Here is a 13,087-nt window from a genome sequence, read left to right on the forward strand (position 1 = left end):
GGGATGTGTCGGGAATTGGGAGCCCAGTCTCCATTCCCCAGCGGGAGATACAGCAGGGAGTTGGGAGCCCAGTCTCCATTCCCCAGCGGCAGTGTAAAGTGCAGGGAGAGGAGAGCAGCGTCCTCCCTCCCCAGCGGCAGTGTGATTTTTTGGGAATTGGGAGCCCAGTCTCCATTCCCCAGCGGCAGTGTGATGTGCCGGGAATTGGGAGCCCAGTCTCTTGTCCCCAGCGGCAGAGTATCCAGCAGGGAATAGAGAGCCCAGTCTCCTTTCCCCAGCAGCAGAACTCTGTATTGTGAGGAGAGACAGTCGGTCTCCCTCCGCAAAGACTGGAAGTATGTATGGGAGAGGAGATTGTTACCACCTCTCCCCAGCAGCGGATCATTAATGGGCAGAGTGTTCTATCAGGAGAGGAGCTTGTTACCCCCTCTCCCCAGCAGCAGCTTAATGTACCAGGGGGAGACTGTAAGCCCCCCACCGGTGCAGATGGGACCATGGTCTCTGCACTTACCACACAGGGGGTAGGGATGGTCGGTCCTACCCCCCCACGACAGAGCTGTGTATCCAAGGGGGAGACAGTCAGTCTCCAGCCACCAGGCTCCAACCAGACTACTCCGGTGGTAGTGCTGGCACCAGGACAGAGTACCGCTGGTCTCTGCCCACTCAGCAACCCACCAAGGCAGCCTACCAGTCCCCTACACAGCCGTGGTGAGGCACCTGGACATGGACAAGCTTCTCCTCTACCCAGGTGTAGTAACCATTTATTGTGGGTGGGCTGTACTGTTTTTTCTGCTTTATGGGTGGGCTGCTGGACTAACAAGGGCACTGACCGGCAGGAGGTCAGGTACCCTGTTAGTCTTTTTGGAAAGGGGGAGAGATGTGACGAGACCAATCTCGCCAAATTGCATTGGAGGAGCCTGGTTGCCCGCCAGCTGCCTTTGGACTATGGACCAGACTTTAAAAGACTTATTTTCCCTACAGAAAGGCTTATTCATGCCTTTTCTGTCGGGGTGTTCGGTAGATTTTATCTACTGAACAAACTAACGATTACATGACCACCTGGTAGCTAAACCTAATTATATCTTCCATTGTCTCCAGGATAGAGATCGCTGTGAAAACTAGTTCTAGCTGCAGAGAGAGAGGGGGGGGGGGATTGTTTCCAGCAGCCCCCTCCTGAGGAATGTCTACTGATTACCTGAGAGCTTTTGTCTAGAGTGGGGATGCTTTGCTTCTGTGAGTCTGTAATGTGATACATGTCTGTTTGTGTTACAGTCTTCCATTTGGTCCCCTAGGGGAGTGTCCACCAGGTGGGAGACCTGCATAAATACAGGGGCAGGTAGCCCTCAATAAAGAGACCACTGCTTGACCTTCCACACGGAGCCTTGTCTCGTTCTTGGGGGGATTCACTGTATGCTGTTGGAGACTGATTGCTAGGAGTGTAAGCTGATGTATGCTTTTCCTGTTCGTCTGCTAGCAGCTATTCGTGAGGTTCCAGGTTGGAGTGCTATTTTGTATGCAGTTCGGGAGTTTGGTGTCCTGCAAGTAGCTGTGCCTGTCTCTCAGAAAGGGGCATATCACATGAACGGATTTTAACCCCTTGTCTGCTGAAACGGTCCGTTACATATATATATATATATATATATATATATATATATATATATATATATATATATATATATGTTATATACAGTATCTTACAAAAGTGAGTACACCCCTCACATTTTTGTAAATATTTTATTATATCGTTTCATGTGACAACACTGAAGAAATGACACTTTGCTACAATATAAAGTAGTGTACAGCTTGTATAACAGTGTAAATTTGCTGTTCCCTCAAAATAACTCAACACACAGCCATTAATGTCTAAACCGCTGGCAATAAAAATGAGTACACCCCTAAGTTTAAAAGGTTTCCAGCACTGCCTTAACCCTCTTAGGCATGGAGTTCATCAGAGCTTCACAGTTTGCCACTGGAGTCCTCTTCCACTCCTCCATGACAACATCACAGAGCTGGTTGATGTTAGAGACCTTACGCTCCTCCAACGTCCGTTTCAGGATACCCCACAGATGCTCGATAGGGTTTAGGTCTGGAGACATGCTTGGCCAGTCCATCACCTTTTTTCTCAGCTTCTTCAGCAAGGCAGTGGCCGTCTTGCAGATGTGTTTGGGGTCTTTATCATGTTGGAATACTGCCCTGCGGCCCAGAAGGGAGGGGGGTCATGCTCTGCTTCACTGTGTCACAGTACATGTTGGCATTCATCATTCCCTCAATGAACTGTAGCTCCCCAGAGCCGGCAGCACTCATGTAGCCCCGGACCATGACACTCCCACCACCATGCTTGACTGTAGGCAAGACACACTTGTCTTTGTACTCCTTACCTGGTTGCCTCCACACTTGCTTGATACCATCTGAACCAAATAATTTTATCTTGGTCTCATCAGACCACAGGATATGGTTCCAGTAATCCATGACCTTAGTCTTTGTGTCTTCAGCAAACTGTTTGCAGGCTTTCTTGTGCATCATCATTAGAAAAGGCTTCCTTCTAGAACGACAGCCATGTAGACCAATTTGATGCAGTATGCTGCGTATGGTCTGAGCACTGACAGGCTGACCCCCCCACCCCTTCAACCTCTGCAGCAATGCTGCTAGAACTCATACGTCTATTTTCCAAAGACAACCTCTGAATATTATGCTGAGCTTGTGCACTTAACTTATTTGGTCGACCATGGTAAGGCCTGTTCTGAGTGGAACCTGTCTTGTAAACCGCTGTATGGTCTTGGCCACCGTGCTGCATCTCAGCTTCAATCGTCTTATAGCCTAGGCCATCTTTATGTAGAATGTGAAACATCTTTATGTAGAGTAACAATTCTTTTTTTCCAGATCTTCAGAGAGTTTTTTGCCATGAGGTACCATGTTGAACTTCCAGTGACCAGTATGAGAGAATGAGAGTGATAACACCAAATTTAACGCACCGGCTCCCCATTCACACCTGAGACCTTGCAACCCTAACGAGTCACATGACACCGGGGAGGGAAAATGGCTAATTGGGCCCAATTTGGACATTGTCATTTAGTGGTGTACTCACTTTTGTTGCCAGCGGTTTGGGCAATAATGGCTGTTTGTTGAGTTATTTTGAGGGGAAAACAAATTTGCACTGTTATACAAGTTGTACACTCACTACTTTACATTGTAGCAAAGTGTCATTTCTTTAGTGTTGTCACATGAAAAGATATAATAAAATATTTACAAATATGTGAGGGGTGTACTCACTTTTGTGAGATACTGTATATATGAAATGTTTTGCCTCGCATTTCTTTTTTAAACCGAATGGGTTGTTTTACAAGGTAAAGGTTCACGTTTACTTTAATTCACCGGAACTGAAAATTTTGCTGAATCCACTGTGAATATCCATGGCAGCAGACCTGAACCTCATCCCTAGTCAATATACGATATATATATGTGTATATATATATATATATATATATATATATATATATATGTGTGTATATATATATATATATATATATATACACACACACACGATTCCCACTTTCAGCTTATCTTCCTCATCTTTGAACAAATTACATTAAAATTACATTGTTGATCAAAATTGTCTTCCGAGCAAAAACAGAGAAAAAAAAATCTATCTATATATATATACATTGAAAGAGACAAAAAGAGAACAATTTTAAAGTCTTCCAATATTTACTCACATTACTGTCATTACTATTGGTACTAGGGATCAAGTATTCTGTTTACCTCCTGTGTGCTGCTGTCCAATCACATTCCAGCTTTGGCTTTTCCAAGCTTGTCTGTCTGTGCCAAGACATCACTTTGATGTTAACTCAATCCAAATGCATTAAAGGTAAAGAGAGTGGAGTGAAGGGAGAGGGTAAGAGAACTAAAGGGGGAGAGCAGGAGAAGAGGAAAGGTGAGAGAGCTTCTGACATTGATTATATGGTGTTATGATGCATTAAATAAGTAGTGCATAAATGTGAACACCAAGGCTATTACATGAAAAAAAAAGATCAATGGCTGAGTGCCTACACGGTACATATTTAAAAAAAAAAAAAAAAATTAAAGGACAACTAAATCTAGCATACAAGTATCTTAGAAGAGGGAACCAAGCAGTACAAACCAATATGAAAGAACTGTCAAACCTGATATGTCTGACATTTGCTGGCTTATTAAATAAAGCAACACAAAGAGCAATGATGTGTGTTAACCCATAGTAACAGGCAATGAAATTTCACCTTTTGTCCATGTATACCAGCTAGGAAAAGAAATGGCTTAACACACTTTGCACATTATTCTTAGCATAATAAATATAAGGCTATAATAAAAGCTGGATTCAAGGTAAACAACTAAATACAATACATATATAGAGGATATTTTACTTTCCAAACTATTTTTGTTTTTTGTCTATTCGGTTCTGAGCTTAACACGGCCTTCCACACAGCACAGCCCCTCCTGGTAGTACAAGAGACCTGATTTTCTTTCTGCTCCAATTTTACAACACTTAGAGGTCTTGTACCTCCCTCAACCTCTTACTAGTCAGTAAAAAAAGGGGAAGAAGACTGACTAGTTATGGAACTACCTTGCTCTACATTTTCCTATCCTCGGTGTCAAGAAGTCTGCATATGTATTAATCCTTCTAGTCACATGGCTGAAGGTGTGAACTGTTGTCAAATCGCTGGGGTAGAGATGTTAAAACACCATTATGTGTAGAAGACAGTTGGTGATAAAGACCCCACCAACATTCAGGGACTGCTGTTTTTAGTTTGATGTGTATGGCCTCTTGCATGCCTCTTTTGAAACAGTTGTCCTTTCTCTCCAAAATGTGCTTTGAAAGTTTGTGACTATCTAGACTGGGCTTTCATTAAAACATTTATAAGGAGGAACAAAAACATGGGACGATTGAACAGAGGGGAGAAACATAACACATGTAGTATGCAGCTGCAGTGTCAGAAAAATGCAGAACTCAACTAATCCCCCTTCCCATAAAGAATGGTTACAATGTATGGGAGAAACTCTGAGACTGGAAGAAGTATATCTACCAGCACAGGGGAAGACCCCACGGGTTTGATAGCTTGTGGGGCCTATGACTGGACACACCAGGTCTGAGCCCACTGGAATTGGTGTTGGATAGATTACTAATCGGTCAAGGATAATTCCTCTACCTTAACGCTTTCCTGGAAATGGGTTTACTATTGTTTAAACCGCACTATGAGTGCTTCAACTATTTTTAAGGTAACAACAGGAATACTTTTTTTTTCTTTTATGCACAAGTGTTGTGGGTTTTTTGGACATGACATATGTGATGCTATTTACGGATGTTTTTGGCCTTTTTGTATGCCGTCTTGGAAACTTTGTGTTTATACTACTGATATGTTTTCTGTTCTTTTTCTTTTATTTTTTGAATAAAATCTTTTTCTGATTTAAAAAAAATAAAAAACGCAGAACACCCAAGCACATTCAAATACTGTCCAAAGCTTTCCATCTCAACCTCCACATTATCTCCAAAGTACGCCACTTCCTAGCCAATGACACTACAAAGCTTATAATTCACTCCCTGGGTATCTCTCGCCTTGACTACTGCCACTTCCTCCTCATTGGATTACCTTTACATAGGCAATATCCCCTTCAGTCTATCATGAATGTAGCTGCCAGATTTATCCACCTTACTAACCGCTCAGTGTCTGCTGCTCCTCTCTGGCTCCCACTCATTAAATTCAAAATACTACCAACAACTTACAAAGCCGTCAACAACTCTGCTCCCAGATACATCACTAACCTAGTCTCAAAATACCATGGTTATCTCCATTCCTCCCAAGACTTCCTGCCCTCTAGCTCTCTTGTCACCCTGTCAGGGCCCAGATTCGAACCCAGGTCCATGGTTGCTACTGGCAACACTTCTTCTTGCTGAGCTATCCAGCAGCTGATATTTATGCATTCTAAATCTATGTGGTATCCTAGACCTTGTCCAGTTTCCTGCCTAGTTCCTTGCCCAGCCTCCTGTGAACTCTGAACCTTTGGCCACTCCTTTGAACTTCCTATTTAAGCCTGATCTGAGAACTTCCTGATGCCAGATTATTGTGCTTTTGCCAAGATCTAGCTTTGTGTGCTTCATCCTCCCGAATCTTCTACTTGTGTACTGACCTCCAGCTACGTTCCAGGACAACGCCTCTGCCTGCTGCCCTTTTGCTCCTCACTGCTTGTGTACCGATCTTTGGCTAAGACTACGACTACTCTTCTGCTTGCTCCCTCACTCTGGCTGATCTCTTGTGTACCAGACCCTGCTTGTTGATCACGGTTGTGCTGCTGCTTCCTGCGACTGGACTCTGAGCCTGACCCAGTAATCGTGACACACCCCCTCCATGCTCGCCTCCAGATCTTCTCCTAAGCCTCTCCCAACTCTGGATCTCCTTAATACTGTCTGGAAATCCCCTACTCTGTTCACCTTTAGGCGATACCTGAAAACCCTTCTCTTTAGAGAAGCCTATCCTTCCTCCACATAACAACTGTACTTTTATTTTCTCCATCAGCTCATTCCCCACAGTTATTACCATTTGTATCACTTGACTCTCCCTTTCAGATTGTAATCTCTAACAAGCAAGGACCTCGGATTCCTCCTGTATTGATCTGTATTGTAACTGTACTGTCTGCCCTCATGTTGTAAAGCACTGCGCAAATTGTTGGCACTATATAAATCGTGTATAATATAATATTAATAATAATGCAGCTTTGTATTCATAAATACATAATTGTGTTATTTGTGTATTTTGTTCCTGCCTGGAGTTCAGCTTTAAATGTTATGTAGCACAATTCCCAGCCGTTTTGCTGGGTTACCGCTAGAAACAACAGCACATTTAAGCATGTTCTCCAAGTGTGAGCACTGTGACAATGACCAGTCCAGTATCTTTGGGTTTTTTTTTTTTGATTTTTTTGATAACTTGGATGGGAGAAGGGATGACTGGGATACTTCTGGAACTAAACTAGGCTCGTTTGGCGGAGACACTTGAATATTGCGGTTTGGCGCTGACTTTTGGCTCTGAGGAAGAGGGTCCTCCCTCAAAACGCGTAAGCCACATCAGGTTTTGAGGACGCCATCACGCTATCCAGCAGTAGAGAAGTGTCCTGGAAGCGAGCAGTGCCCATTTCCTATATGCTTGTTCATATGCTACGTTTGTGAGTATATTGTATGCTACCCTTCTTTGATTTTAATAAACTTTTAAGTGGTAATGCACAAGGTCAGTGTGCCCTTCTCTTGTTGTTTTCTTGTAGTGCCTTTTGGATACCCTTGGTCCTGAGGGGGGCAGCAAGACCACTTCAGTTGTGTCATAAAACCGCTTAGAAGATTCACCTTCCCGCTTACCACTCAAGCGCAGGAGAGATATTGTTGTTTTTTGGAAGGCTGGACCACTGTTGAATATTGTAGTTTGGCGCTGACTTAATGCTGGCTGAATGTCTATTAGCGCTTACTTGACGCTGGTTAATGCTGGCCAGATGCCTGTTAACACTGAATTGACTTGGGACTGCTTTCCTGACTAAAAGAGTCCTCTTCAAGCTTCAAGCACTCCTGCTGAGGTAGCTACTTAAATACACTGCTGCACTGCTGAACACTTCAGGGCCCGCACCGGCGCCCCCTTTCTCACTCTAATCTTTAGGGCTTAGACACTGGCACCCCCTTTCTAAGCCACCAGTACAGGTTATCTGGCTCCCGGATCCCTTTGACCTTCTGGTGTGGTCCCTTCTCTCAGGCAGACCCCCGGGCAGTTTTGAGTACTCACAAAACTGTTTTTCCAGGAAACGTTTACCCAGCAGCTCCACTCAGTCCACAGCACTCTGGATCCTTCATGCAGCCCAGCTCAGCCTCCGGTCCTCTAGGCCAGTGGTCCTCAACTCCGGTCCTCAGGGCCCACTAACAGGCCAGATTTAAAGTATTACCTTGGGGAGATGCAGACTGGAGTACTGCAATAACTGAGCAGAAAATTATATCACCTGGGATGTATTTCAGTTATCTTGCAAACCTGGCCTGTTAGTGGGCCCTGAGGGCCAGGGTTGAGGACCACTGCTCTAGGCGACTGCCCAGGACACCCTCACTTGCTCTGACAGGAGGAGAGACAGCCATCACCCTCCTCCTGGGACTCTACTTCCCTCAAAAGACCTGTTGTCATGTGCTCCCCTCAGGCTTATACCCAGTCCCAGTGTACATTGCGGCAAACTCCGCCCACTAAGACATATATAAGCCCTGGTGTGCTATTGGCCAGGTTTCCTCCACTGTCCAACACGAGCCCTCATTGGATACAGTGGGGAGACTCCCCAGACTCAACAGATCACACCTGGGAACACATGACAGCCTATACAAATGATAAAGGTTGCAGCGCTAGATAAGTATGACAGCCTAACTGACTTATCAAGGCCCCCCTGATAAGCAGACAGGGCCACACATATGCTTTTCCTAGCACCTACCTAGGAGGGTGCTACAGTTATATATAACCAGGGCCGGACTGGCCTACCGGGATACCGGGATATTTCCCGGTGGGCCGCCGGCCCTGGGGCCGCTTTAAAATTGTGGCCGCTTTAAGACGCAGCCGCTATTGTGGCCGCTTTAAGACGCGGCCGCTATTGTGGCCGCTTTAAGACGCGGCCGCTATTGTGGCCGCTTTAAGACGCGGCCGCTATTGTGGCCGCTTTAAGACGCGGCCGCTATTGGGACCGCCCCGCGGCCGCGCTGTGATAGCTGCTGCTTCGCTGGTGAAGTCCGTACTATGTCAGCCGCTATGAGCGGCATGACGTCAGAGCGGCTGCGCGGCGCCGGCCGGCGGTGGATCATGTGACTGAGTCTGTCAGCAAGACGGACGGTCACGGTGACGGCGCCGAGGGACCTACTACACGGACGCCAGTCCAGCAGCCCAGCACCCGGGGAATCGAGTCCGACCGTCTGACCAAGTTAGTACTAAAAAATCAGCAGACTGCAGTGCAATTATTGATCCCATTCTCCAACCTCCACCAGACCACCACAGATCTTCTCCCTAATAGGATGGGGGGGAAGCAGTGGCGGTGGGGAGGATGGCACCCCCCATCACCACTGCCACCAATCTACCCTCACCACCACCACTGCCACCGATTCCCACCCCCCTCACCACCACTGCCAAGGATTCCCACCCCCCTCACCACCACTGCCACCGATTCCCACCCCCCTCACCACCACTGCCACCGATTCCCACCCCCCTCACCACCACCACCACTGCCACCGATTCCCACCCCCCTCATCACCACTGCCACCTATTCCCACCCCCCTCACCACCACTGCCACCGATTCCCACCCCCCTCACCACCACTGCCACCGATTCCCACCCCCCTCACCACCACTGCCACCGATTCCCACGCCCCTCACCACCACCACCACTGCCACCGATTCCCACCCCCCTCATCACCACTGCCACCTATTCCCACCCCCCTCACCACCACTGCCACCGATTCCCACCCCCCTCACCACCACTGCCACCTATTCCCACCCCCTCACCACCACTGCCACCTATTCCCACCCCCCTCACCACCACTGCCACCTATTCCCACCCCCCTCACCACCACTGCCACCGATTCCCACCCCCCTCACCACCACTGCCACCGATTCCCACCCCCCTCACCACCACTGCCACCTATTCCCACCCCCTCACCACCACTGCCACCTATTCCCACCCCCCTCACCACCACCACCACTGCCGATTCCCACCCCCCTCACCACCACTGCCACCGATCCCACCCCCCTCATCACCACCCCCTCATCACCACCACCGCTGCCACTGATCCCACCCCCCTCATCACTACCCCTGCTGCCACCGATCCCAACCCCCTCACCACCACCCCTGATGCCACTGATCCCACCCCCCTCACCACCACCGCTCCCACCGATCCCACCACCCCTGCTGCCACTTATCCCATCCCCCTCACCAGCACCACCGCTTCCACTGATTCCACCCCCCTCACCACCACCCCTGCTGCCACTCATCCCACCCCCCTCATCATGTCTGCAACCTCTGACATCTCCTGTACCATGTCTCCACAGCCCCTGACATCTCCTGTACCATGTCTCCACAGCCCCTGACATCTCCTGTACCATATCTCCACAGCCCCTGACATCTCCTGTACCATGTCTCCACAGCCCCTGACATCTCCTGTACCATGTCTCCACAGCCCCTGACATCTCCTGTACCATGTCTCCACAGCCCCTGACATCTCCTATACCATGTCCGCACAGCCCCTGACATGTCCTGTACCATGTCCGCACAGCCCCTGACATGTCCTGTACCATGTCCGCACAGCCCCTGACATGTCCTGTACCATGTCCACACAGCCCCTGACATGTCCTGTACCATGTCCACACAGCCCCTGACATGTCCTGTACCATGTCCACACAGCCCCTGACATGTCCTGTACCATGTCCGCACAGCCTATGACATCTCCTTTATCATGTCCGCACTTTTAACACTTTTAACTAGAATTTGCTCTTTTATATATAAAGCCCTATATGCTTTCATATCTATCTTATCTATGTATAATACACTCTTCAAATTTGCTTTAAAATGCATGGTTTTCCCTTTTATGAACAAGGAAATAATGGCGCTATGCTGTTGGGCCGGTATAATAATGCTATGGGGCTGGTATGACATTTTTTCCAGGGCTGAAGTTTATTCCCAGTCCGGCCCTGTATATAACTATATGAAAAGTACTTTTTAGTGCTAGGATGGGCATAAATTATTCAGCGACTTTATTGACCAGAAGCATGGTTAGAAAAAAAAAAAACCCATGATTTCAGTTTTTGTAAATGTTTTCAGTTATAAAAGATTTCTTAAAGCTTTTCATTATAAGTGCAGCCAAACTGTAAAATAACAGTTGAAATGCACATAAATGAATTGTACCAGCTCAAAAATGTGTAATTATTTTTAATCGGGTTTCTAATCTAGGTGTGCTTGCCAGATACAGCATCCTAATTTTTTAATTACCTCTACTGCAGAGGTAGCTGGAGAGTCATGGTTTTAAAAGAATAATGAAGGAATAGCAGCTCAACAATAAGGTTATATCTACTGTATTTCTCCCTTCCAATCAGCAAGTAAAGCAGTGTGCAAAGCAGTTGTGTGACTTACAAGCCGACTCCAGTGCACTGTTTCATTGGGCAACTATGTGGCAAATGAGGTTTATTGTTGATAAATGTAAAGTTATGTACTTGGGGGTTAAGAATATGCATGCTACATTCATACTAGGAGGAGTACAACTGGGGGAATCCATAGTGGAGGAAGATCTGTGTGTTCTGGTAGATCATAAGTTTATTAATAGCATGCAATGACAAGCTGTGATTTCGAAAGCAAGCAAAGTCCTTTCTTGTATTAAGAGAGGCATGGACTCCATAGAGAGAGATATCATTTTGCCCCTGTACAAGTCATTAGTAAGACCTCATCTGGAATATGCAGTTCAATTTTGGGCACCAGTTTAAAAAAGGATATTGGGGAACTGGAGAAAGTGCAGAGAAGAGCAACCAAACTGATAAGAGGCATGGAGGAGCTCTGCTATGAGGAAAGATTGGAGGAGCTGAATGTATACTCTCTTAAGAGGACATTAAGGGGGAATATGATCAACTTGTACAAATACATAAGGGGTCCATATAGTGAACTTAGTGTTAAGTTGTTAACTTTAAGGTCATCACAGAGGACAAGGGGGTGCTATTTACTGTACGTCTAGAGGAAAAGAGATAAAGTCTCCAAATATGGAAAGGTTTTTTCACCGTAAGAGCTGTGAAAATGCGGAATAGATTCCCTCCAGAGGTGGTTCTGGCCAGCTCAGTAGATTGCTTTTAAAAAGCTTAGATTCTTTCCTAGGTGTACATAATATGACTGGGTACTAATATTCATGGGTAAAATTGATCCAGGGAATATCACCCACGATTGCCTCTGAGGGGATCAGGAAGTCATTTTTTCCCCTGCTGTAGCAAATTGGATCATGCTTTGCTGGGGTTTTTCGCCTTCCTCTGGATCAACTATGGGTAAAGGATTGTGTATATGGGATTGTATAGTTGTGTTTTCTTTTTTGTTTTTTATTGGTTGAGCTAGATGGACTTGTGTCTTTTTTCAACCTGACTAACTATGTTACTATGTTGACTAATAGTGCTACCTTTTTCTTGACATTAAGAAAAACACTTAAAACACCTTGAGCCTTAAATTAAGAAAACCTTTATTAGTTAGCGTGAAATAAACTTTAAAAAGAAAATAACTAATATAAAATAATTAGAATAACATTACATTTTGATAAAATAACAACATTGAAATAATATTAAAACAAACAACATAAGGTAATAAAAATTATATCATTATTTATACAGTACGGTGTAGAAGTTTTAGGCGAGTGTGAAGAAATGCTGTAAAGTAAGAATGCTTTCATAAATATGATTTTTAATTATTTTTATCAGTTTACAAAATGCAAAGTGAACGAACAAAGGAAAAATCAAAATCATATCAATATTTGGTGTGACTACCCTTTGGCTTCAAACCAGCATCAAGTCTTCTAGGTATACTTTCTTTTTTTGAAGGAACTCGGCATGTAGGTTGCTCCAAACATCTTGGAGAATTAACCAGAGATCGTCTGTGGAGGTAGGCCACCTCAAATATTTCTGTCTCTTCGTGTACTCCAAGACAGTGAAGATCAGGGCTCTGTGAGGGCCTAACAATCACTTCCAGGACTTCTTGTTCTTCTTTAACCTGAAGATAGTGCTTAATGACATTGGCTGTATGTTTAGGATTCTTGTCCTGCTGAAGAATACATTTGGGGCCAATCACATGGCTCCTTTTTGGTATGGCATGCCATGATGGATAAGTATCCGTCTGTATTTGACAGCAAGCAAAAATGTCAAAGCTTAAATCAGCCTAGTGATTGAAGTGACCTTCAATGGTACCAAGTACAAAAGTACCTGATCCCTCAAAAAGCTCTGCTCCAAAATGTGAACAGGACCTCTCAAAATCCCCCCAGCACTGCCACGTCACCCTGTGAGATCATCATGTTTTCGGCGCCAATTATCAGTGCAATCACTAAT

The sequence above is a fragment of the Pelophylax lessonae genome (genome assembly GCF_965119305.1).
Source record: "Pelophylax lessonae genome assembly, chromosome: 4".
Classification (NCBI taxonomy): Eukaryota; Metazoa; Chordata; class Amphibia; order Anura; family Ranidae; genus Pelophylax; species Pelophylax lessonae.